Raw genomic sequence first — 24,300 nt, forward strand, 5'->3', positions numbered from 1 at the left:
CCTTACTGGACACAGAACGTGAGGAGGGGAGAAGCCCTGGATAACTGGGAAGTTTCTAATTTGAGCACTGGGGTAAATATCATGCCATTAATTTGGAGGGGTGGTAAAGGAAGAGTTGCCCTGTTTCTGTGTGTGTGAATTTGTAGAATAACATGCCTGAAGACCTTTTATTTTTCTTATTTAACATCACACTGCAGATTAATTTATTGATTAGTTTTTGTTTTTGTGTTTTTATGGGTTTAATGTGAATTCAGTTTTTTTTAATTTTTAAAATTGTATATATTTGAAATATAACATTGTGTAAATATAAGGTGTACAATATGTTAATTTGGTACCTTTATAGACTGTCATATGATTGCCTGAAGGCTTTTTGTTTGCCCTATGTCACTAACACCTGGACTCCCCAGGAGAGAATTTAAGAATAGATTAAAACTTTAGGAAAATAACATTTCTCAGTTTGTCATTAATAGGGTATTCCTTTACTTCTACATCCTTTCCAAGGGAATCCTATGACACCCACTATTAATTCTAATTTTAACGGTTGCCCCAGAAATTCAAAGTTTCATGGTTTATTTTATAAAATGAATGGCTCAATGGGTTTTGTGGCTAGACAAGTCTGTTAGGATGAGACAACTAGGCGAAAAAAGAAAAAAAGAAGAGCAGACATCTGCCAAAAGGCTATATGTGCCAAATGGGAAATGAGAGGACGTTTGGAGAAAGAGGAAGAAGGAACAACAGGCCACTTGATACCTTCATTTTACTGCTAAGGAAGTTTCTAAACTCTGATCATTGTTTAATGATCAGTTTCAGACATTAGAGGTCCAGGCCAAACATGGGTACTTTTCAGAAGGTAGCAGCAGGCTTAGTGTCACATTATAGTTTTATGAGCTACGTCAGATTAAAAGATGATTTGTATTAACAATTAACTAAGGTGTTACAAATGTAAACAAAATGAATGACATTTTAATGAAAAGCACCTTGGTTTATTCACTACACTACATGATTACCCAGCACATTCATTTTGATAAAAAAGAATATAAAATTACTACTGAGAGTGGGGAAGGATTGTGGACCAGATGTTTGGAGCTCCAGCATTCAGATACCTTGAACCATGAGGTGTCTTTAGGAATGGAAGGCATAGTAGTACAGCAAAAGATGGAAAGAGACTGGGACCATCTCAGGCCTAGATGATCTCCCCTGGGAGTTCCTAAAAAGTGAGAGAGAAATAAATTCTATTTTATTTAAGCCACTATTTCTTAGCTTTTTGTTGCTCATTGTCAAACCTAGTTCCAGCAGAAAGAACTCCTTTTAACATTCTTCCTATATTATCTTAGGGGCTTTTTTTTGGTTTAGTTTTTGTGTATGTGTGTACAATTTCTCTCACAAAAAAGTAGGTATTATATTGTACACACCGCTCTTTTAAAAATCAATTTATGATGTTACACTAAAAAATAATCTATGACAATCTTTGAAGATTATCATAGAATTCTACCATATGAATGTACCATCATTTATATAACCATTTCTCTGTTTGAGGACATTTAGTAAGTAGTTTTACTTATCAGTGGACTCTCTCAATTTATTAAGTTTATTGAGGACCAAAAATTATATGGCTATATCTTCACCATAAGCCAGCACGATAAATATTCTCTGCCATATAGTGTTGAGCTGTGTGGCCATTATTTCACTCAATTCAACTTCTAAGTTGGATTCAAGCACAGAAGAGAGGTACAGAGAGAAATGTGGCAGATATTTAGTTATTTATCCACCAAAAATGAATAACAGCACATACTGCTGCCAATCTATATAAACTTATGATAATATTTTATCAAAAAGTTTCAGACTAGAAGGTTCACCTCCACAAAAACATTTTCTTTATAAGCTCCTTTATGACAGCTTCCCTAGCCTAACTGGGCAGAAATAGATAAAACTTAGACAGAACTTGTCTACTAATTAGGTGACATTAGGAAGCTCAAAAACTATAAAATTATGTCTAAACTTGACATAAAGATCAATAAGACAAACCCTTACCAATATTTTTATTCAAAATCATTCTCAAATCCCAGTGAGTGTCCTAAGAGTGATGAAAAGTTAGTCTTGTGTATTAAGTCATCAGAATCTACAACTCTACCACGATGTAGGGACAAGTGCTATTGAGAACTGTAACCCTAGGAGCCCCGAAGAGTCCTCATATGCACCAACTAGCTTATGTCAGGTATGGTCTCCTTCTAGAGCAGGAACGTGGACTAATTCCCCTTGGACACATTTTCAATAGTAAGAGTTAAAACAAAAATTTTCTTCTGGTTGATTTTTATACAAAAATTGCCAGTTACCTGGCACAAAAACAGAAATATAGATCAATGGAACAGGATAGAAAGCCCAGAGATGAACCCACGCACATATGGTCACTTTATTTTTGATAAAGGAGGCAAGAATATACAATGGAGAAAAGACAGCCTCTTCAATAAGTGGTGCTGGGAAAACTGGACAGCTACCTGTAAAACAAAGAAATTAGGACACTCCCTAACACCATACACAAAAATAAACTCAAAATGGATTAAAGACCTAAATGTAAGGCCAGACACTATAAAACTCTTAGAAGAAAACATAGGCAGAACACTCCATGACATAAATCACAGCAAGATCCTTTTTGACGCACCTCCTAGAGAAATGGAAACAAAAACAAAAATAAACAAATGGGGCTTCCCTGGTGGCGCAGTGGTTGAGAATCTGCCTGCCAATGCAGGGGACACGGGTTCGAGCCCTGGTCTGGGAAGATCCCACATGCCGCGGAGCGGCTGGGCCCGTGAGCCACAATTGCTGAGCCTGCGCGTCTGGAGCCTGTGCTCCGCAACAAGAGAGGCCGTGATGGTGAGGGGCCCGCGCAACGCGATGAAGAGTGGCCCCCACTTGCCGCAACTGGAGAGAGCCCTCGCACAGAGGCGAGGACCCAACACAGCCATAAATAAATAAATAAATAAATAAAATATTTAAAAAAATAAACAAATGGCACCTAATGAAACTTAAAAGCTTTTGCACAGCAAAGGAGAACATAAACAAGATGAAAAGACAACCCTTAGAGTGGGAGAAAATATTTGCAAACGAAGCAACTCACTAAGGATTAATCTCCAAAATTTACAAGCAGCTCGTGCAGCTCAAAATCAAAAAAACAAACAACCCAGTCCAAAAATGGGCAGAAGACCTAAACAGAAATTTCTCCAAAGAAGGTATACAGATTGCCAACAAACACATGAAAGGATGCTCAGCATCACTAATCATTAGAGAAATGCAAATCAAAACTACAATGAGGTATCACCTCACACCGGTCAGAACGGCCATCATCAAAAAATCTACAAACAATAAATGCTGGAGAGGGTGTGGAGAAAAGGGAACCCTCTTGCACTGTTGATGGGAATATAAATTGATACAACCACTATGGAGAACAGTATGGAGGTTCCTCAAAAAACTAAAAATAGAACCACAATATGACCCAGCAATCCCACTACTGGGCATATACCCTGAGAAAACCATAATTCAAAAAGAGTCATGTACCACAATGTTCATTGCAGCTCTATTTACAATAGCCAGGACATGGAAGCAACCTAACTGTCCATCAACAGATGAATGGATAAAGAAGATGTGGCACATATATACAATAGAATATTACTCAGCCATAAAAATAAACGAAACTGAGTTATTTGTAGTGAGGTGGATGGACCTAGACACTGTCATACAGAGTGAAGTAAGTCAGAAAGAGAAAAACAAATACCATATGCTAACACATATATATGGAATCTAAAAAAAAAAAGAAAAAGAAAAGGTTCTGAAGAACCTAGGGGCAGGACAGGAATGGACACGGGGAGGGGGAAGGGTAAGCTGGGACAAAGTGAGAGAGTGGCATGGACATATATACACTACCAAATGTAAAATAGATAGCTAGTGGGAAGCAGTTGCATAGCACAGGAAGATCAGCTCAGTGCTTTGTGACCACCTAGAGGGGTGGGATAGGGAGGGTGGGAGGGAGACGCAAGAGGGAGGGGATGTGGGGATATATGTATATGTATAGCTGATTCACTTTGTTATACAGCAGAAACTAACACAACATTGTAAAGCAATTATACTCCAATAAAGATGTTAAAAAAAAATTGCCAGTTACCTAAAATTTCCAGTTACCTGTTATTTTAGCATATGAATAATACCTTTCCTATTTAATCAAAATTTAACTTTCCCCTAGTACACCGTGGAAGTAGGGATGCATCTGCACTCAACCTCTCACAAACCAAGTTCTCTAATGCAGCTTTTACTCTTGTCCAGAATAATAGGATAATACAGTGCTTCTTCAGTTAGGTTCAGTAAACATGAACTGAACATCTGTGTGCTGAGTGTAGTCATTTCATTAAACAGTATTTGTAAGAAGCATTAAGTATGTACACATTCAAATTTTCCAACAATTCAAATACAGTAACAACTTCTCTCTCTAGGGGTCACTGACCCAGAATTATCAACTACTGGAAACACAGTCCAGTGTCTAAAAGTAAGCAAACAAGTATACAAACAGACACAACAGACAGCACAAAGTTCACATTCTGAAAGTATCTGCACTTCACTCAAGGGGAGCCACTCAGGCACTCACCCAAATTCGTTTCCTCTCATTTTAGACACATTTGGAGGAAGTTTGATTATATGATTCCTAGCTTTTGGCAGACTAAAAGGAATGAGATGCCAGGGGCAAGGACAATGACAGTAAAACAAAACCAAAAAAAAGTGAAGCTTTAAATCTGACACTGACAATGAAGACAGAAGAATAATTTTCAAAAGGAGACAAGGAGAACTTAAAATACACAACAATCTGGAGACACTTAGAAGTACACGGTTCTACTCTATAGATTGGCCCAAAACTAAGATGTTAAAAATAGCCAAAATAATTGATAAAGTTACACTTATTAAGCAATTAATAATCTATAATAACCTTTTGAAAGAGGTGTATAAAATTGTTACTTTTAGCGGCTTCCCTGGCGGCGCAGTGGTTAAGAATCCGCCTGCCAATGCAGGCGACACGGTTCGATCCATGGTCCGGAAAGATCCCTCATGCCGCAGAGCAACTAAGCCCGTGCTCCACAACTACTGAGCCTGCGCGCCTAGGAGCCCGTGTTCCGTAACAAGAGAAGCCACTGCAATGAGAAGCCCGTGCACTGCAATGAAGAGTAGCCCCCACTCACCGCAACTAGAGAAAGCCCGTGCTCAGCAACGAAGACCCAACGCAGCCCAAAATAAATAACTAAAATAAATAAATTTATTTTAAAAATTGATACTTTTAAAAAACCTAAGTATCTCATTGAATAAATTCTAAAGGTCCTTTAGAACTAAAAAGTTCTATACAGTCATGATTCTCTGGAAAAATCAGGAACTCTTTATTTCCCAATGATGTGGGTTATACACTTCTCTTAAAATTAAAAAAAAAAATACGATTTTAGTAGGCAACGTACACTCACAGTAATATATAGAGAATGAAAAGTAACTTTTCTTCCATTTAATACCTCTCCCTAGGGACAACCACTATTATCAGTTTCTTATTTATTCTTCTGAGGGAAGATGGAATGTAACTGTAATATAAATACACACATGTACGTATATCATATATATATAATGTATGTGTTGACACACATGGTAGCATACTACAAACACTCTTGTTGGACATCTTTACATATCAGAATATAAAGCGCTTCCATATCCTTTTTTTCTGGTTGAATAGTATTCCATGATTGATTTAAACAGTTCACTAGTGAGTATCCAATCTTTGGCTATTACCAAGAATGCTGCAATGATTAATTGTATACACAACCAGTTCAAACATGTACCTAAGTAGGATAAATTCCTACAAGTGGAATTTCCATGTATATGCACTTAAAATTTTGATAGATATTGCCAGATTGCTCTTCACAGAAATTATATTGATTTCCACCAACAATGTATGAGAGAGCCTGTTATGGTCACCATACATTTACCCACAGAATCATAACTTTTAGAACTCTGATTATTCAATTGGAAATTGAACTGAAGAAAATAGTGTTATTTCATTGGAAATTGAAATGAAAAAACAAACTGGAAAAACAATAGCTCACTGCAGTTTTAATTTGTATTCCTCTTATTATGAGTGAGGTTAAGCATTCTCTCAAGTTTAAGAACAATTTAAGCTCCTTTCTGTGAAATGTGTGTTCATATTCTTTACCCATTTTTCCACTTTTTGTTGGCTGATGTAGAAACACTCTTCACAAATTAAGGGAACTAGCTATCTTGTCTGTCACATGAGTTACAAATACTTTTCCAGTTTATCATTTGTCTTCTGACTTTTAGCTATATTGTTACACAATTTTTATTTCTATACAGTTGAATTTATCAGTCTTTTATTTTCAAACTTGAAAAGCCCTTCCTAATTTAGGTTAAGGGAAAAATTTCCATGTTTACTCCTATAATTTTTATACTTATATATTTAGTTCATTTTTAATTTATTTCAGTATAAGATATAGAACATGGATAATTTTCTTTTCCAATTGCATCCAATTAACTTAAGCCCACCTATGGAATAGTGCAACTTTCTCACTCTGATTTGAAAGGTCTTCTTTATTATATCCTAAGTTCCAGTGTGCATTTGGGTCTCTTATAATGACTTCAATGTCATATTTGTCATAGCTTCATATATAAGTTTTAATATCTGAGATTGTCCTCTACACCACTACTGTTTTGTTTTGTTTTGTTTTTATAAATTTATTTATTTTATTTATTTATTTTCGGTTGCGTTGGGTCTTCGTTGCTGTGTGTGGGCTTTCTCTAGTTGTGGCGAGCGGGGGCTACTCTTCATTGTGGTGCGTGGGCTTTTCATTGCATTGGCTTCTCTCTTTGTGCAGCACGGGCTCTAGGTGCGCGGGCTTCAGTAGTTGCGGCCTGCAGGCTCAGTAGTTGTGGCTCACGGGCTCTAGAGCACAGGCTCAATAGTTGCGGCGCACGGGCTTAGTTGCTCCGCGGCATGTGGGATCTTCCCGGACCAGGGATTGAACCCGTGTCCCCTGCATTGGCAGGCAGATTCTCAACCACTGCGCCACCTGGGAAGCCCACCACTACTGTTCTTACTCAAAATGTTTTTTGAATTTCTTGCTTCATTTTACATGTGAACTTTAGGATCAGCTTTCTGGTTCAAAAAAATCACTTTGTAATTTTTATTGAGATTTCATAAATTTATATATTAATTTAGGGAAATTTTATATTTTACCATTTTGGAACTTCTTATCCAAGAATATGATTAGCCTTCCTTTGTGGTCCTAAGTAGCATTTCAAAGTTTTCTTCAGCTAGATCAGGGTTTCTCAACCTCAGCGCTATTGATGCTGGACATTCAAAAATGTCTCTAGATATTGCCAGATGTCCCGTAGGCTGGAGAGGGTGGGGGGAGGGCAAAATTGGCTAGTTTGAGAACTACTCATCTAGATCAAGCATACTTCTCTTTAAGTTTAATACCAAGTATTTTTGCTTTTTCATTTTCTTGCTAATCTGAATGATATCTTTTCTTCTAGTATGTCATCTAGTTAGTTGCTTGCATATACATATAAACACTACTTATTTCCACTTTTAGATTATATATCCAGCCACTTTCTGAATTCTCGTTGTATCTTATAGCTTTTCAGTTGATTCTCATAAGCTTATGAGGTAATCACATCATCTGAAAAATGATAGTTTCACCTCCTCTTTTTCTATTTTAAAAATATTTTTCCCTTTTTCTTTTCCAGCTGCATTATCTAGAGGTCCACAATGATGATAAATCAAGTTGATAATAGTGAACATCTTTATTCTGAATGCTTCTAATATTTCCCCATTAAGCATGGTGTTGGTTTGGGGTCAGACACATGGTATTATATATCATGCAAAGGAATAGTGTATCATGCAATTGAAGTATCCATCTCCTATTATTTTTTAGGAGTATTCAAGGGCCTCTGTCAAATTTACAAATTGCCTTTTCAACATCTGTGGAGAAAATTATATGCTATTTCTTTGATGTAGAAAAATTTTTTTAATTTTTATTTTATTTATTTATCTAACATCTTTATTGGAGTATAATTGCTTTACAATGTTGTGTTAGTTTCTGCTGTATAACAAAGTGAATCAGCTATACATATACATATATCCCCATATCCCCTCCCTCTTGTGTCTCCCTCCCACCCTCCCTATCCCACCCCTCTAGGTGGTCACAAAGCACTGAGCTGATCTCCCTGTGCTATGCAGCTGCTTCCCACTAGCTATCTATTTTACATTTGGTAGTGTATATATGTCCATGCCACTCTCTCACTTCGGCCCAGCTTACCCTTCCCCCTCCCCATGTCCTCAAGTCCATTCTCTACATCTGCGTCTTTATTCCTGTCCTGCCCCTAGGTTCTTCAGAACCTTTTTTTTCCCCTTTTTTTCTTTTTTTTTTAGATTCCATATATATGCGTTAGCATACAGTATTTGTTTTTCTCTTTCTGACTTACTTCACTCTGTATGACAGATTCTAGGTCCATCCACCTCACCACAAATAACTCAATTTCATTTCTTTTTATGTCTGAGTAATATTCCATTGTATATATGTGCCACATCTTCTTTATCCATTCATCTGTCAATGGACACTTAGGTTGCTTCCATGTTCTGGCTATTGTAAATAAAGCTGCAATGAACATTGTGGTACATGACTCTTTTTGAACTATGGTTTTCTCAGGGTATATGCCCAGTAGTGGGATTGCTGGGTCATATGGTAGTTCTATTTTTAGTCTTTTAAGGAACCTCCATACTGTTCTCCATAGTGGCTGTATCAATTTACATTCCCACCAACAGTGCAAGAGGGTTCCTTTTCTCCACACCCTCTCCAGCATTTATTGTTTGTAGATTTTTTGATGATGGCCATTCTGACCAGTGTGAGGTGATACCTAATTGCAGTTTTGATTTGTATTTCTCTAATGATTAGTGATGTTGAGCATCCTTTCATGTGTTTGTTGGCAATCTGTATATCTTCTTTGGAGAAATGTCTATTAGAATATTTTTTGAACAATTCTAGAATCCCTAGAATAAGCCCCACTTGTTAATATTATCTCATTCTTCTAGAATGCTTTTGAATTATCTGTAGTTAATCCATTTTGTGCTATCTTTGTTGGTTTTTGATACCACTGTCATGATAGTATCATAAAAAAATAATTTTAAAGCTTTTCAAATAGTTTAGATGTAACTGAAAAATTTTTTTAATTAATTAATTTATTTATTTTTGGCCATGTTGGGTCTTCGTAGCTGCGCATGGGCTTTCTCTAGTTGGGGCAAGCGGGGGGCTACTCTTCATTGTAGCACGCAGGCTTCTCATTGCGTTGGCTTCTCTTGTTGCGGAGCACGGGCTCTAGGCGTGCAGGCTTCAGCAGTTGTGGCTCGTGGGCTCAGTTGTTGTGGCTCGTGAACTCTAGAGTGCAGGCTCAGTAGTTGTGGTACATGGGCTTAGTTGCTCCGCAGCATGTGGGATCTTCCTGGACCAGGGCTTGAACCCATGTCCCCTGTGTTGGCAGGAGGATTCTTAACCACTATGCCACCAGGGAAGTCCCTGAAATTTTTATTTCTTAGAAATTTAATAGAACTGTCCCATGAAAACATCTGGGATTTGTGCTCTTTTGAAGAGCTCTTCAACAATTTTTTCTATTTTATTTTTTGTGACTGGTAAGTTTACAAACTCTCTGTCTTCTGAGATCAGTTTTGATAATTATATTTGCCTATAAAGTTGTCTCTTCCATTCATATTCTAAAATTTATTTGTATAGTTGATCAACATTATCTTTTAGGATTATTTTAACCACTCTTTTTTGTGTGTGATTGTTTCCTTATTAGCATTTACTTTGTGATTTATATTTTCTTCCGCTTTTTGTATTAAATTTTTTATCACAAATCTTATTCCCCCTACCCCTGCCAAAGTTCAAGTTCTTGCATTACTTTATCATTGCTGCCTTTTGTTGTTTTCTAATTTATTTATTTCTGCTTCTACCTTTATTATGCTTTGATATGCTTTCCTTGTGTTTGTTGTTGTTCTAACTTTAGTTGTTTGCTCAATTCACTTATTTTCATTCTATTTTGTTAACTAATTTATGCATTCTAGATAATAAATGTTTCTGTGAAAGCTGCTTTAACTGCATCTAGGGCTGTCCTGCATAGCAGTTAAGAATCCAAGCATTGGAGCTAGACTACGTGGATGCAAATCCTATCTACTTCATTTACCAGTGATAAAATTAGGAAGCAAGTCACTATTCCTTGCTGTGGCTCTATTTTCTCATCTATAAAATGTGGATAATAATAGTTTCTTTACTGAATAGTTATTATGAGGATTAAATGGGTTAATACATAGAGCAATGCCTGACACATAGTAGGGGTGTTAAAAATAGTTCTTGAATGAATTAATTACATGATGGATAGGTTTAATCTCAACTTTAAGTCATCTTTTATATTATGCTTTCTATTTTTATTGTTTCTTTTAAAAATCATCTTTTACAATGTGAGCTGTATTTGCTTTCTGTATGTATGTATGTTTTTTTCTGGTAATTTTGAAGTATTTTTGTGTTTGGTTATTTATAACTTTATAGATTACATTTAATCTTCTATTTCCTTATACATTATCTACTGACTCCATACTGTAATGACAAGTTTAGTATATTTCTACTCTTTTCTTCCACTCTTTACTCTTTCATCTGGTTTTATTATAATACTTTTTTCTGAGTTTTTACCCTCATAGTTTAAATTACACTTATACCTCTATTTTTGATTTAAATCATATCTTTTGACCATTGGCTATAAAAGATAAGGAAATCAGCGTTCTTCAATTGTCTGCAACATTCCTTCCCCGTTTCCCCTGAATTTTTTTTTTTTTATATCGGTTAGGTTTTAAAATTTTATTTCTCTTTCCAGATATTTTAAAGTCTTATTTCCAGAGTTAAATGGGTTCAATATACTCCTTCAGTTGATCCTGTGACAGTTTATTCAATAGTCACAAAAGACTCATGGGAGCTATATTACTGAGTTCTTACATGTTTAAAAACGTTCATCTATTACCTTTAAAGGTTAAATGATAGTTTGCCTGAGTATGAAATTCAGGGGTAGGAAGACACAAATTTCCTGGCTGATCTATAATATGTCACCTATCTTTTAGAATTGAATACTGCTGTGCAGAAGTCTCAGGCTGGCCTAATTTTCCCCTTTCCAGATGAGTTGATCCTTTTGCCTTTATCTTTGAAATTCATTCAGTTCATTAGGATATGTCTTTATGCTGATTATTGTGCTTTAATTTTTTAAAAGCTGGGAAATAACATTTTCAATCTGTTGATCAAAGATTTCTTTAGATTCTGATAAGGTTTCTTAAGTTATATCTTTAAATATTATTTTTCACCCTTTAAAAAAAATCTTCTTTAGGGACCATAGTTATACAGTTCCGTATTAGAGTTGCCAGATGTGGAGGACGTTGGTGTGAGATTTGGGAGGTGGAAGTGAGGAAACAGCCATTACCAGAGTCCAGAATACTTCTAGATTATTAGGGTTCCCCCATCAATATCTTTTACATAACTTTCACCACATCTATTTCAACAGTAATTGTTTTTGGCAACTCACCTTTGAGAAGTCTGCCCAAATTGCTTAACATAGTTTTCACAGAAACAATAACTGTCTTTGTTTTTTTTTTTTTTTTTTTTATTGATTGATTTATTTTATTTTTTTTGACTGTGTTGGGTCTTCGTTTCTGTGCGAGGGCTTTCTCTTATTGTGGCAAGTGGGGGCCACTCTTCATCGCGGTGCACGGGCCTCTCATTATCGCGGCCTCTCTTGTTGCGGAGCACAGGCTCCAGACGCGCAGGCTCAGTAGTTGTGGCTCACGGGCCCAGTTGCTCCGTGGCATGTGGGATCTTCCCAGACCAGGGCTCGAACCCGTGTCCACTGCATCGGCAGGCGGATTCCCAACCACTGCGCCACCAGGGAAGCCCCTGTCTTTGTTTTTTTTTAATCTATATTTCATTGGTTCTTTAATGTCTAATTAAAATGTGCATTTATAGTAACAACTGGCAAGTACACGTTTGGGAACAAACAAATAACTCCTGGAAGGAGAAATGCATGGGCTACCGGATAACAGTCATTATTATTCAGCTATTGGTGTGCTACCCATGGGTATCTGGTAAGCACGTTTTACATGTGTGATGGAGAACCCTGGTTACTCCTATGCAGTTAAAAGAGTTATCACTATAATCTGAATCTGTCACATCCCACAAATCGTTTTTGGAATAAATCTGTCATGTTTACTTATCATTTACTTCCTCTCTATGAAAACAGAAAATAGAATATGCACAAAAAAGTATCTGAGTTTCATAATCATTAGACTTACATTATTTTGAGTTTTCTAAATTTTAGGTACCGGAAGGTAGAGACCGATTATGACTGCGTTTTGACCCATAGATGTGGCCTTGTTAAGGTCACACTAGTTCTTTGGAAGAATCTTGATCAGATTCTTATAAGAGGTGTGTAATTAAAAGAATGTAGAAAGGATAAGACAGAACTTTTAAGGTCATTTTGCTGTCTATATTTGGGGAGAAAAAAAAGCAAAAAAACATCCAAGACACCCTAAGGATTGTGGAGTCTTCATCTGAATTTAAGAACTAGTCCACTATTACTTATTTTTAGTCTTAACCTTCCTTCTTTTGCTGCGGCCTGATCAAACGATAAATCTAAAGATTCTCTAAACATTGTTGAATACTTACTACATACCAAGTTCTGAAATGGCTATTTTCACAGGTACCATCTTATTTAACGCTCACATCATCCTGGGGGACATGATTTATTCCGCTTTTCTATATGAGGAAACAGATCAGCAGGGTTGGGGACTTAACCAAGGTTACTCCGATATAAGCAGTCAAGCTGAAACTGACTCCAGGTCAGCTCAATGGCTTTTCACTTCAGAGCTGGAAAGAATATGAGTAGGAGATCGTACTTCTTAGCCCCATGAAATACAATTGCTAAACTTAGATTTGTCTCACAAATACAAAATTATTGTGTAACGAGTTTGCAATTATTATTTTTTAAACATTATATAACTTGGGATAGGGGGATTTTAAAAATGTATTAGGAAAAGGGTCCTATCTCAATAAACTGTCTAGTTGCCAAGAAATGGTAATAACAAGATAAATTTTTAAAAGTCATAGTAATAAGTGATGTAAGTATAACTCTGTATTTCCATTCTCTCTTTTCAGCAACTTAAAACAACTTCTGGAGACATTGCCTACTATCTTTCACAAGACCCCAATAGCAAGAGGTGGTTGTTACTGCCAGTTAACATGGGAGAAAGCAAGCTCAGAAAGTCCCAAGAACATAAAAGTATGTGGCTAAGGCAGGAATAATCATCTCTGTGCCTGGTGTTCTGTCCATTAATACTGGCTACATCTCTTCAGCCACCATCAAAATGAGTCACTACCATTTGGCAGAGACAAAAAGATCTGGGAGACAAATTTCAGCTGTAATCTTAAGAGTATTCTAAACATAATATTGCACCTTTTCTGATTTTCTGTAATTTGAGTCAGACCTCTCTCTTAGACAATGACTGGAACAAAAGGAAATTGCTCATGTCCCAGTTCTGCTGAAGTCTTCAATAACACAAATGCTAAAGGTGGCGGATTTGCTTCTTGCTTGTCACAAATACATGCTTCCCTGGTTTACTGCAATAAGCAGGCTGTAGCTAGGAACTTACTCCGCAGTAAAATTAATAGCTACATTCTCCACCCAGCCTCTCAGTGAATTTTGAAGAGATGCGTCTGGATAGAAAAGGATGTGCCTTTCTATCCAGTTAACAAAGATACCCAAGATGATGGAAACTCCAACAATAGTCTCTGGGGAGTTCTGGGTTTAAATTTTTTGGTTTAAGTTATCTTAACATCTATGCATAAACATCAAAATAAATTATGAAACTCTCACCAGACCCAGAAAAAATGAATTGCCAACAGCTCCCACCACCTCCAAACATGTTCATCTTAGTTTCACTCTTTGTACTTAGATTTTGCTGGGATACTGTTCTCTAGCTGATCATTCTATGCTTTATGTGTTCTCTTTCCCATTAATTTGCAAACATCCCAAGAGAAGAGAACTTCTATCTTTGTTCTGCTCCTAGCTCACAAGTCATAGAAACGGGGAGAGGCTGGTACAGATAGCAAAGTAATACTGATGGCCCACTGCACATCAAGTCCTCTTCATATGCTATTACTTTGACTCCCCACAAACATCTTATGATTCAGCTATTATTATCCCCATTTTACAAAAAGGGAACTCGAGGTTCAGAGGAGTTGAAAGATTTCTCCAGTGTTACAGAGGTAGTAAACAGTCAGGATAAGATCCAAACCAAGATCTCCGCCCTCTCTTCCCACTGTCCCACACTGCCTTCCTCTACACATTTTTAAGAGGTCCTTCATGGTAAGACTTTCATCATAGAAAGGCAATGAATGCCATTTTAAAGATAAAAAGGAGAAGAAAAATAACTTTTTCCAGCCTCCTGAGAACTATGATAAAGAAAACCAGTTATTGTACAACTATGCTGTACTTATTAACACTCTTGTCAAAATTTCAGAGTGTTTTATGTTATTTTTCTCCTGGTTATCAACACAACAGCATGCTCACTGTAGGAAATAACATGATCCCTGACTTACGATGGTTCCACTTATGATTTTGTGACTTTACAGTGGTGAAAAAGGGATACTCATGTGGTAGAAACCATACTTTGAATTTTGATCTTTTCCCAGGCTAGCGGTAACCCCAGGATGCTCTCTTACGATGCTGGGCAGCGGCAGTGAGTGTAGCTCCCGTCAGCCACGTGATCACGAGGGTAAACCCTGATGCTTACAATAACACAACAATGGTGCTTACAACCATTCTGCACCCAGACAACCATTCCGTTTTTCACTTTCAGTACAGTATTCAATAAATTACATGAGATAGTCAAAGTAGGAGGGTGAAACATAGTCTGGTACCTTGATTTATAGCTTCTAAATATTTAGACGTGTTATGTGAGCCTCCATTTTTCCTCCTGCCCTAGGCTCCAAACATGTTGTGGCAAATATATTTTTTCATGGGCGTATATCATGATACACCTAATCCTTCTCCTAATGTTGAACATTTAAGTAGTTCCTAAATTTTTATTTTAAATGACATATATTAAACATCTGTCTATATATATATATATTTGCCTTCATTACTGATTGCTTCTTATGATACACTCTGAGAAGAAAAATTACTAGGTCAAAGGGTATAAACTCTTACTATCCAATATCTTAAACTAATGGTTAGATTAATGGGAGACCTCACTGAATGCAAACCCTACCTCTCTCTACCCTCTGCCTACATACCAATTCCGTTGACTTCCATTAATGGTTACAGAGACTATGCCTATTTTAAAAGACTTTTATACATGGTCATTTTGTTTCAAGATAGGATGCTGACTCGCAAAGTATCTTTTTTTTAATTGAAGAATAATTGGCAAATAATATATTACTTTCAGATGTACAACAGAATGATTTAATATTTGTACATATTGTGGAATGATCACCACAATAAGTCTAGTTAACAACCACAAAATATCTTTTGATATTCTTTCGAAGTCCATTAAATTTCAATCCTTTAAATCAGGAATGGGCAAACCACGGCCCTTGGGCCAAATCCAGACTGCACCCATTTTTGTAAATAAAGTATCACTAGAGCACAGCCCTGTGCATTCATTTCCATATTGTGTACATCTGCTTTCACACTACAATGACAGAGTTGAGTCACTGCAACAGAGACCATATATGGCTGGCTTACAATGCCTATAATATTTCTATCTGAGTCTTTAGAGAAAAAGTTTGCCGACCCCTGATCTCAGAATACAAACCATGAAACAGGGAGTTAGAGAATACTGAGTAGTAGTAAATCTGCAAGAGTTTCTTCCCCGTTTCACAAATCAGGTGCTCTGGCCTGAGCAGGCATGGCATTTTTGTTTTGGTGTTCCTGCTGACATCTTGATCAAGCTGCTGCTATTTCCTCTGCTTCACAAACATTTATCAAGTACCTACTATGTGTCAATCAGACTTTGTACCAGGGGCTGAGGGCTCATGGAAGAATAATTCACCATTTTGGGGCTGCAAGGAGATGACTGGTTTTCCAAGGGCATGTGTCCAAGCTTTCATAAAGCCAACGGGATCATTCCAATCTTCCTAGACCATCTCCTATCACCTTGGAGGTTCTAAGAATGAGTTGTGTAAAGAGCAAGAGCAAGTGTTATAAAGAAACTGTGGCAGAGAGCAGAAGCATCTTTACTGTAGCAACTTGGAGTCTGAACTGCAATAATTAAGCCACCTTGGTGAAAAATCACTGACAGCAGACACAGGAAGAGCAGGCAAACAGGCAAAACAAACAACTCCTGTGTACCAAGTAATTCCTCCTGCATAAATTCCTTTGATGTTTCTGCCTTAGCCAGTCAGGGAAAAGAATTGCCCACTTTTTGACATCAGGATGAGCAAGAGATTGATAAACTGTTATCCTGTTTTACTTAAAAAATTAAAATTCCTATTTATAAGAAAGAGCCCATACATGTGTAGTGAGGAAAGAGAGAAATAAAAGAAGCCAGCACTATTGTTTTACTCTCCATAAAGATGGGGGCAATAACAGAGTAATTTGGCTTTGGGAAAAGACAAAAACCTGAGCCAAGTATTTCAGAAGATTCTAAGAAATGTGGTTTGGATCCAAGTTTGAGGGAAGTATTTTTTGAGTTTTAATGAAAAAATAAAAGGGAGAAATTATTTACAACCCAGATACTTTCTCACTTTTTGTTGGCACAATTAATTTGTCATAAAATTATATTAGAAAACTACAAACCAAAAGCAAATGTCTTGAGGGACTTCCCTGGCGGTCCAGTGGTTAGGATTCCGCGCTTCCACTGCAGGGGGCACGGGTTTGATCCCTGTTCGGGGAACTAAGATCCTACAAGCCGTGCGGCGTGGCCAAATAAAAGCCAATGTCTTGAATGCTCTGTTGTCTTGGATCATCACTGGTACAGCTATCCTATATCACTGGGGTAAAAGAGAGAAGAGTCTGTGTCTGTAGACTTGCTCTCCTCCTCTGCCTCTTATTAGCTGGTCAACCTTGTGTAAGTTTCCTCACTTCTCAGAGCCCCGTCCTCTGCAAAATTTTGATAATAACACTTACTTTGCTGGGTTCTCTCAAGGACTAAGTAAGGTAACATGAGTCAGCTCATAAGACAGTTACTGGCATTTATTTGCTGAATAAAATATATTTCTGTTGTAGTCATCATAATTTACAATATATGTTAAAGCCCCCAAACCAGACTTCACAGAGTTCGTGAGGTAGGCACTTGCCTCCGTGGTTTGCCTTGGCAATTACCTGCCTGGCTCCCATTTTTCTTTTTCAGTCACTAAAATTCTACTAACAGAGATGTCTTCCTTTGGCTATTGAAATCTTTTCTCCCATTGAGAGTGGTCAGCAAAAATGTGTATGCCTCCTCATGCTTGACATCTTGACATGTTATCAGCTGAGCCATCTCTGGGGATTAGGTGGTATCTAGCTGAACATAATGTCTTCAGGATAAAGTTCCCTCGTTAAGCAGCGTATGTGCCTGGAGAATGGCAAGAAATATTTAGCAGGCAGGTGGGTGGGTGTCAGTTTGGGCATAATTTATCATTTTGTCAAGGATTTATCTCCAATGGCTTATTTGTGGAAATATGCTCATTTGCAAAGAGGAATACCTATCTGCAAAAGGAGAGACCAGTCCTCTGGGTTCATGGCAATTTAGAACCATTAGAATGACTTGTTCTGACCTACTCAGAATAAACAAAGCTCCATGCAACTATTAACTATTTGCATTGCCCAACTCTGTTATAAAAACACAGTTCTCAGAATATCTCCAAAGTCTCTGCCAAGGTCTTTGTTTTGTTTATTTTGCTCTTGTGAGAGAAGTCAGAGATAACTAATACTTGCATTACCAGTTGGCTTCTGTAAAGTGTCTTGATTATTACATTCTTTTTCAAGTGCTTCGAATGTCCCTTCTACCTAGTCTTTGCCTGGCCAAAAAAATCAATTATTTTCCTTCTGTCCCTCACCAAGTATTAGAGCAGTTTGTCTCGACTTCCTCCTCCTCCATCACTCCCCCTTCACTCCTTGTAAATGTTACTTATATATTCACGGCTTTATGGATTTTGCTTTCTCAAAGTTTGCCCATTCAGGCCCTCTACTCACCAAACCCAAAGGCCTCATGTCTATCTTCATCCTCTACAACAATGGGTCTCTAATAAGATGTGTGCTATGCAAGACAATACTTGGGGTGCAGAAAGAAAAAAAAAATTAACTTTTATTAACATTTAAAAATTTAACCTTAAAATTTTGACTTTGTATATTTTTTTTACAGAGACTCCTGGGGGCATCTGAGATCCTTTCAGGGCATCTGCAAGGTCAAAACTGTGCACAATAACACTAAGATGGAATTTAACTTTTTCACTCATTCTCTCATGAGTATAAAGTGGAGTTTTCCAGAAGCTACATGACATGGGATATTGCAACAGATTGAATGAGGAAGCAGATATGAGAACCCAGTTGTTTCTATTAAGCCAGATATTAAAAGGATTTGTAAAAACGTAAAACACTGATGTTCTTGTCATTAAATTTTGTCCTGTTTTAGAAAAGTTGTTTTTCATAAAAGTGTTATTTATATTAACATGTAATGAATGGTTATTGCTATATTTAAGTGAAATAAATATTTTTAAATCTTAGTTTTAAATATCAATATGGTAAATATCAATAGATATACTGATACAATAATGTGTTGGAGCTGGCTCCTACCAGTTTGCAAGAGAGCTATTCATAGCTAGAAATAGTCCATGGTGAGAGTTTACACCACAGAAATCAGCAAATGCCACAAATCAAAGCTTTTGTTTTGAAGAACTGGTTTACCAGCACACCACTGGATATAACTCACTTAAAAATTCTTTGGGATCCTTAATAATTTTTAAGAATGTAAAGAGTTCCTAGGACCAAAAAAGTTGGGAACCTCTGCTCCACAGCATCAACACTGTTAATAGCTACATTCTTGATACTCTTTCCATACCCCCACTTCCCTCTTCACAACGGGCACAGCACAGAATCCCCTTCTGCTCATCTCATCCTTATTCTTCACTCCTCCCATTTCCCCTCTAACCTGACAGAGCACCAGTCATTCTCCTAAATTAGTCTCTGAAACGTCTCTCTGCTAAAATATATTGCTTCTCAAAGTGCAACAAAATCACTTGGGGGGTGCTCATTAAAAATGAATATTTTTAGGACAATTGTATTGACTCAAACCCACTGAAACACAAGTCTCTGGAGAGGGTAGAGTAGTCAACTTTTTAATATCCAGGGGTGATTCTTAGGATGACCCTAAGTTTGAGAAGCCTCTAGTCCTCTCTTTGGGGATCTCACCCATTTCCATATTCTAAACACCCCTTCTTTGTTTTCTAGCCTCAGCCACTCTCTTAAGCTCCAGACATACATCTTTAAATGCTCCTATGACATCTCCATAGATTGTTTTGCCACCACTTCAAGTTCAGTATGCGGTACACATAACTCCTCAACTTCCCAAGCAAATCTGCCACTCTTCTGTTGTCTTTCCTTAGTCAGTGACACCACAGTTATCTCAACTACTCAGATCTGGACTATTGAAATGATGGTTACCTGTTACTTCTTCTCCAGTGCTCCCACATTTAACTAGGTTCCCAGGCCTATACATTCCATCTCCGAAACATCACTTGCTTCTCTCCCGTCCATTTCCAACCTAGTCTTGGCCTTCTTAATTCTGCCCTAGGTGATTAAATCACCTTTCTCTTTTGTCAAGAAGTTCAAATTCTCAGTGATTTGAAAACCAACACCCTTTAGTGCCCCTATGACTTCTAATGCCATCTGCTGTCAGGTAAATACTGTAAAACAGTCTTGGAAAGTTCTTTTGGAGATTGCTGTGTGGTCATTCATCATTCACTCTATCACTGGGTGTAGGTACATGGCTGCTTCCAGCACAGAAAAAACGACCTCAAGATGGACAGAAGCAGGGCTTTAGTATGGGACAGAGCCTGAGATTCTGCTGCTAGGCAGTCAGAGCAGAGACACTGAGGAGTCATCCCAAAGGGTTATAATGCCAATACTACACATGCACTTGGGGGAAGGACAGACTAGAGTTAACAAGAGAAGGCTGAGTAACAGTGGGAGAAAAAATTACATGTAAGGTCAGTGAGAAGGGAAAAAGGTTGAGAAAAAGAGCAGACAAGGTGTGCTGGATATCTCCTGTTCATCCCTTTGACCCCACCTGTCCCCATCTCCACCCTGCTCTGTGCTGGGAGGCTGACCTGCATGCACCACATCCACTGAGGTTACCTGTGCTCTGGCTTCTGGTTGGGGTTGGCCTAGGGGAGCCCTGGAGGGAGGGAGAGTATAAGGAAGGGGGAGAGTGAAGTCAGAGTATTTTCCTACGAGCCAGCTCACCTGTGGCTGGCTTAGTCCTCCACTGAAGGCTGCAGCACCTGCCAGGCAGCCCTGTCCTCGGCCCCTACGGTGCTGGGTCCCAGTAGTGGCTCCCTCCCTAGAACCTCAGGCCTAGGGTGGTAAGCACACCCTGCGGTTACCAGTCTTGGGGTCCTTACTGCCCCTTGCGCTGCTCTACCTCCTGCCTACACCTTCGTAAACAGTCACTCTATGAACCCCTCAAACCATTCCAATTTGAGTATACCATGTGTTTCCTGCTGGACCCTGATCGATATATGTGGGTACAGAAAAAAAATTCAGTGAAACTAAATAGAGAGCAGAAGGAGGAGGAGAAGAGTTGATAACTAATTTTCTTCCAAGAAACATGCCTTTCACCTGTCTTGGCCACATTCTTCCTCCAGCCCCCTTCCCATCTTAAGTTACCTTCTTCTCCTTCCATGGTTTTCTTATCCACCTTCCTCATTACTTTATCCATCATCATCTCTTCTTTCCATATCCAATCCTTTTAATTCACTAACTTAAGCTTCTTCTTCCTCCTGGACAGTTTATCCAACTCTTTGTCCATTCTGAAATAAATATGGGGCTTCATCTGTCAACACAAGGCACCACATGGCTTTCTGGTCCCTGCTTCACATAAACTTCCTGATGATGGGGCCCCTCCAAACCTTCTGTCTTCTCCACAGGAAACCAGCACTGACTTCAGCCTCATGGCTTCTTTAAAGACACTCCCCCCTTTTCAGATTCCTCTAAATATCCTCTAAGGTACCAACCTTTTCTGTCCATCATTTTTGTAAGCCAAGGTATTTGGACAGGGGACCCATGGTCTAGATTTGCACTGTCCAGTATGGTAGCATCTAGCTATAGCGTGGCTATTAAAGTTAAAATTAAAAATTCAGTTCCACAGTTGCATTAGCCATGTTTCAAATGCTCAATAGCCACATATAGTAATAACAACTATACTGAATATTTCCATCATCACAGAAGGTTCTATTGGATAGATTAGTGTCTAGATTAGGGTTTCTCAGCCTTAGAAATATTGACATTTGGGGCTGGATAAGTCTTTGTTGAGGGGCTGGGAGGGGCCGTCCTGTGCATCGTAGGATGTTTAGCAGCATCCCTATCCTGTACCACCAATGCTAGTAGCATTCTTCCAGTTGTGACAACCAAAAATGTCTCCAGATGTTCCCAGACTCTGGTTTAGATGAAACCATTCAATTATAGATTGTGTTTTGCTCACCCACAGAGAAGGGCAAGATAAGTCAAAGAAAAAACTACGTTAAGATATACTTGGAGCAGGAGTTGAGATATATCTGGAGCAGGAGATAGAGTAAGGAAAGGAGACCAGAGAGTAGAAGATTTCCACAAAACTCTTGTGCAGTTTATTACAACATTTTAGTAACAAGTCCTAGTCCTTCAATAAAGTGCAGTGAATTTTCTTTGGCTGCTCCCATGACACTTGGAACACTCAAACAGGGTCATCATAAGGTACAATGCCCCCATCCCACACCCTGAAAATATCAGGGAGAGTTTTGGCTGACGTGTAGATTGATGATGTCTCCCATTGGGAGCATGAAGTGCAGGGCTGCCAAAAATCATCACATAATGATGTCAAAGATAACCAGGAGGCCTTACAAACTGGACAGGGTCACTCACACACATTCCTCCCCCCAACACAGGAAGGGACTGTCACATCCTCCTTGACCTGCCCAATTCTGTGGCCTCTGACTTTTACAGCTCTTCAGGGTTAGCAGGCATTGAGAGCAATGTAGGGAAAAGTTACCACAGCCTGGGGTTCTACTGGCTACAAGTCAACTATGCAAAACAGGTTTCCCAAAAGGTGGCCACCCATCCTAAGGGATGTCCTACAGTGAAGACACTTTTTAAAGACAATTGCCCACATTTATTTAACCATGGGCCCCTTCTTCTGAAATAACACCTATTGAATATGTTTTACCCAATGTTAACATAAAGAAAAGAAGAACTGTATTCAACCTGAAATCTTCCATCTGCCCAGAAGGGTTTCCTTGACACTCTAAAAGATTTCCGTCTAGCAAGATGAAGGCACAAAAGAGGTCCTGTTATGGGCTCAGGAAATGGTCACGCTTGAGAATCACAGAGGTCACTGTATGGAACCAGGAGTTGGGAACTAAGAACAGAACAGGCCAGGATCAGGCATCAGGCACAACTAGATAGGCTGGTGATTTTCTGCTTTCTTATCAAGCCCTCAAGGCAGGAGGCCACTGAAGATTAATAAGGTCTATAGCACCTGGGCTGTAGGGACACAGAAATCAGGCTGACACCTGCCCACTCAGTCCAGGGCCACAAAGAGCAGTGACAGAGGTTCAGGAACTGGGCATTAGAGAGGTTTAGAGAACTAATGGGATAACTCAACAAAACAAAATAAATTACAGGGTGAAAGTCTCCTGCAGGCTCAAGCAAGGCACTGTGTGGTGCTAATACTCTAAAGATGAATAAAGCAAAGCCCATGCCCTCCATGTGCTCACAGTCAGCCCCTATGGACCAATGCTGACGGTGGTGGTGATACTCTTAACCTATTGTTTAATCCTGGCAAATGTGTGAGGCTGGGATGGAGGGACTGCCTGGTTCAGGATCATGAATTATAATTATCTGAACACTAGAATGTTCTGTAAATACACAGTTAAAATAAAGATATAAGGGGGCAGGGACTAAATAGTGCTCACCTGTGTTTTAGCCTCTATATACCATGTCTGGTTTACAGAAGCCATTCAATAAACATTGACTGAATACTGAATGAAGTAATAAAGGTAAGGCTTGTCTATCTCACATGATAGATTCCCCCAGAAGGCAGTGACTTTTTCTTTTATTTTGTGTGTGCTCCATAGATTATTCAGGTGATAGGTATACAGTAGATACTTACACAAGAATAGTTGATAGTATCCAAAATACAAGAAATGATAACATTTGCATTAGACAGGATCCCAACAGGAAACAGACGGAACATTTAAATTAGGATAGTTTGCGGAGACTAATTTGAAAGGGACTATTTGCAAAGTTGGGGACACAGTGCTGGGGATACTGTTGAAATTCAGGATTGTAGCTGCAACACTGTTACCAATCCTAGAGGAAAGAGATGAGAGGAAGGATTGATTACAAGAACTAGAAAGGAGAAAGTCTTAGAGTGAAGAACCATGACCTTAGGTCGAGGGCCACAGGCAGCCCAAGGCAACCCCACAAGGAGGGAGCTCGGAGAATAATTAGCCTGACCTCGCTCTCCCTCCCCGGATCTCCTACGGGGACTCTGCTGTTGGCGGAAGGCAGGGGGCACAGGAGCCCTTGTGTAGTCCTCACAGGCAGCCTCCCGGGTACAGGGAGGGAGAGAAGAGAAGGGTAGAGAGCAGAACAGGAGGAGCAAAAGGAAGATTTCCTTAACAATAGGTGATTGCTATCCCTGAATTGGTGGTGTCTGGAAATGTTTAACATGCCAATTCATGGGACTTCCCTGGTGGCACAGTGGTTAGGAATCCACCTGCCAATTCAGGGGACGTGGGTTCGACCCCTGGTCCGGGAAGATCCCACATGCTGCAGAGCAACTAAGCCTGTGCGCCACAACTTCTGAGCGCATGCACGGCAACTACTGAAGCCTGTGTGCTCTAGGGCCCGTGTGCCGCAACTACTGAGGCTGCGTGCCACAACTACTGAAGCCCGTGGGCCTAAAGTCCGGGCTAAACAAGAAGAGAAGCCACCGCAGTGAGAAGC

General features: G+C 38.8%; 1 protein-coding gene across 10 annotated transcripts in view; it reads right to left on the reverse strand.

The window, feature by feature from the left end:
- GREB1L (GREB1 like retinoic acid receptor coactivator) overlaps positions 1 to 24,300 on the reverse strand; it is a 267,385-nt gene that overhangs the window by 167,433 nt on the left and 75,652 nt on the right. The window contains exon 2 of one of the 10 annotated variants that reach the window (XM_057526309.1): positions 1,104 to 1,207. The exons of the other annotated variants lie outside the window; for them this stretch is intronic. The gene's annotated coding sequence lies outside the window, so the exon portion shown is untranslated. The remainder of the gene's footprint in view (positions 1 to 1,103; positions 1,208 to 24,300) is intronic. 10 annotated transcript variants of the gene reach the window in all.

Source organism: Balaenoptera acutorostrata, chromosome 13, assembly GCF_949987535.1.
Source record: "Balaenoptera acutorostrata chromosome 13, mBalAcu1.1, whole genome shotgun sequence".
NCBI lineage: Eukaryota > Metazoa > Chordata > Mammalia > Artiodactyla > Balaenopteridae > Balaenoptera > Balaenoptera acutorostrata.